This window comes from Mustela nigripes, chromosome 1 (genome assembly GCF_022355385.1).
Source record: "Mustela nigripes isolate SB6536 chromosome 1, MUSNIG.SB6536, whole genome shotgun sequence".
In the NCBI taxonomy this organism is placed as follows: Eukaryota; Metazoa; Chordata; class Mammalia; order Carnivora; family Mustelidae; genus Mustela; species Mustela nigripes.
In genome coordinates, this window is record NC_081557.1 from 257,343,928 (window position 1) to 257,347,633 (window position 3,706).

The window sequence follows — 3,706 nt, forward strand, 5'->3', positions numbered from 1 at the left end:
GAGCCTGCTTCCCTCTCTCTCTCTCTGCCTGCCTCTCCATCTACTTGTGATTTCTGTCAAATAAATAAATAAAATCTTTAAAAAAAAAAAAAAAACAATAAACCACACAGCAGGATACACTGATGCTGCAGAAGAATGTATATTTCTTACACAGAGGGATGGGTACATAAGTGCTCATTTATATTATTTTTAATAACGTTACATAATATCTTTTCTTCTGTAAATTTGAAATATACCAAGTCATAAATTTTAAAAATCTAGAAAAGGGAAATCTCATTCATACATTACAAGTGGCAAAGAAAACTGGTAAAATCATCTTGCAGAAAAAATTGACAATATTTAACAATTTCATTTGAAATGTGCATATCCTACAGAAATACAGTTTACAACAGGTGCGCAAAGAGGCATGGACAAAGGTGCACATCAGTGTACATGAGTGTAATAATGAATAGATGGAAACAAATCTACCAGTTGGGGAATATATAAATAAGGAAGCCACTGCACTGTTGTTCAGTGAATACACTATGAAACTCAATTATATAAAGAAACAAAAGCAAGTTTTCACTATATTCTGTTCCTCTTAAAACCTCATTAGGATTTTTTAAAATGTATAAACCCAGAAGTATGAGGAGAAAGACAAGGGAACAGATGGCAGATGTCAACAAACTTTTCTTAAATTGGAAAGCAGATCAGCAGCAACTAATCAGTCCAGAGAGAGGTGAAACATGCTGAGAAAGCACAGAAGGAGACAGATTAATACTTATGGAGAAACCAGTAAGATCAGTAATTAGATGTGCAAGGCACCTCTAAAAGACGGGTTCCAAGTGAGGTCGAGGAATAGAAGAGTTGCTAAAAGTAGGTACAAGAAGCAGTCAGAGTCACGGAGCCTCTCCTCTTCCAACCCTGTCATATTAGATGTTTACTCTCCTGAGTTCCAGAATCAGAGAAACTATAGACTCAGACATAGCCGAAAGTAAAAGTAATACAGTAGAAACAGAGATATTAAGTGGAAGCATCCAATTGTACCTTCCCTCTGCCCCACATGGCTGAGAACATTTGTAGTTAGAATCAGACTCCCAAGCAGGACACATGTGTCAGAAAAACGTACCAAGCCAAGTTTTTAAAAAAAAACCTGTAGATAGTAACACCTGGACATCCACAGTGACATGGCCCAGACAGATCATAGCACAGTAAAATCTACCAAGGCACAAATTTTACTGCATAAATAGAACTTTCAATCACCATTTTAATTTTCCATTCAAATATGAAGAGACCACTAAGATTCACTGGACATACGACAAAAGGCTCTAGTACAAAAAGGCAAGGAATTTGCAAGAAACAGAAACTGTAAAAAGAAATCTTAATGAGAGGAGTTAGAGGAGGGGTGCCTGGGTGGCTAAGTGTGTTAAGCCTCTGCCTTCGGCTCAGGTCATGATCTCATGGTCCTGGGATGGAGCCCCATATCAGGCTCTCCGCTAAGCAGGGAGCCTGCTTCCTCCTCTCTCTGCCTGCCTCTCTGCCTACTTATGATCTGTCAAATAAATAAATAAAATCTTTTTTTTTAATTTTTTAAATAAAAAAAAAAAGAAGAGTTAGAGGAATCTAAGATCAAGGAATATCATGAAATTTCTAATCACTAAAAGCAGGGACACCTGGGTGGTTAAGTCGGTTGAGAGTCTGACTCTTGATTTCAGCTCAGGTCACAATATCAGAATTGTGAAATCGAACCTCAAGCCTGTATGTCAATATCCTGGTTGTAATTCTGCAAGTACAGTTTTACAAGATGTTACCCATAGAGGAAACCAGGTAAAGGCTTGCACTCAATTCCTTATAGCTGCTTGTTAATTTATAATTATCTCAATACAAAAAGCTTAATTAGCAAAATAAGTTAGTAGAGTTCCCAAAATCTTTCTATAGAGTAGAAAGAAATCTTATCTCTTTTTAGGCAGATTGGACTGAAATGAACAGATCCTCACTCTCTCATGGATTAAGATGGGTCAGTCTAAGATGAAATTTTAATGAGACCAATCCATTCCTAGACTACCCTGTTCTTCAGAATGAGGTCTCCTGGGAAACTGAGAGCCAGGTAAGTCACCTTAGCCCTTAAATATTGGGAGACATCAGTTCTGTCCTGTGAAGGTTTCTATTCAACTTTTTAGCCTCTTGCCTCAGACTGCTTCAATATCTGGCAATTGCCTTCCTGGCATAGCAAGACTATATATGTCACTCCACCTAACTGGCTCAGGATTCTGTGCCAGGCCCAGAACTTACAAATGTTCTTTAAGGAAAGTGCCTACCCATTTGGAACATCCCTGGAATCCAGTCTCTCATGCCATCTCAGCACAGCTGACAAAAACTACGCTTTCCCACATAGACTCTCTCTGTGTGGGTAGGCCTAAAGCCCTCAGCTTTTGCACCAAATAAGCTAACACCCTTCTAAGGAAAGAAAAAGATTAATAATCATCAACTCATCTCAAGATTCTTCTCTCTTTGGAATTTTATCCAGCCTGTGTTCTTACCACAGCTCCCCATGTCTCTAAAATTAGAATTTGTTTGCATTTCATTCTTTTTAGCTTTAACAGCAGAAATGTTGGCCTACTGCAGTCTGTCCCTTCCTACCGAGGAGTGAAAGCCCTAGCATAACTTTGATACCAAAGCCCTATAAAAACATTTTGCAAAAAGAAAGAAAAGACAATACTGTTCATGAACATAGATGCAAATGCTTCATATACTAGCAAATTAATTTAAAAAGGTTAATACTTTATGACCAAGTCAAATTTATCTCAGAAAACTTAAGGTTAATTTAACTTTCAAACACCAGTACTATATAATTTACCACATTAAAGAGAATCCCTCTAATTCTGGATCTGTTTTCAGTCTTTGGAACCAAAAAGCTATATATACCTGATCCCTGAACAAGGGTTTGAACTGCGAGGGTCCACTTATTCACAATTTTTTGCAATAAATACAGTACCATAAGTGTATTTTTGCTTCCTTATAACTTTCTTAACACTCTCTTTTCTCTAGCTTTTTAAATTTTTTTTAGAGAGAGGAACAGTCTCAAGCAGACTCCGTGCTGAGTTCAGAGCCTGACATGGGGCTCAATCTCACAACCCTGAGATCACAACCTGAGCCAAAACCATGAGCCAGATGATTAACTAACTGCACCATCAAGGCGACCCTCTAACTTACTTAATTATAAGAATATAGTATATAATACATATACAAAATTATGTGTTAATCAGCTATTTAATACATATACAAAATATGTGTTAATCAACTGTTCATGTTATCAGTAAGGCTTCTAGTCAACAGTAGGCTATTAGTAAAGTGTTTGGGAAGCCAAAATTGTAAGTGGATTTTCAGCTGCCAGGGTGGGTCCACAAGCCTAACCTCTTCATTGTTCATAAATACCTATATAATTAGGTATTTATACAAATTTCTAATCGATGTTATTTCTAGTACTACGTAATTTTTCTCTCCAATTTGTATTGTACTTTTGAATAACTTGTCTTTATTCATTAGCTTCACAAATTCTATTTGAAAGTTTGCTATTTTGTAGTTAGGTCAACCTAACCTCTTAAGATATAATCTTTAGGGAGGAGTCAAGATGGCGGAGAAGTAGCAGGCCGAGACTACTTCAGCTGGCCGGAGAAGCTAGATAGCTTATCTAAAGATTGCAAACACCTGAAAATCCATCGGCAGA

At 37.2% G+C, this 3,706-nt stretch overlaps 1 protein-coding gene across 3 annotated transcripts in view; it reads right to left on the reverse strand.

Moving 5' to 3' along the window:
* Positions 1-3,706, reverse strand: part of CENPC (centromere protein C) — a 111,981-nt gene that overhangs the window by 76,503 nt on the left and 31,772 nt on the right. The window lies entirely within an intron of this gene.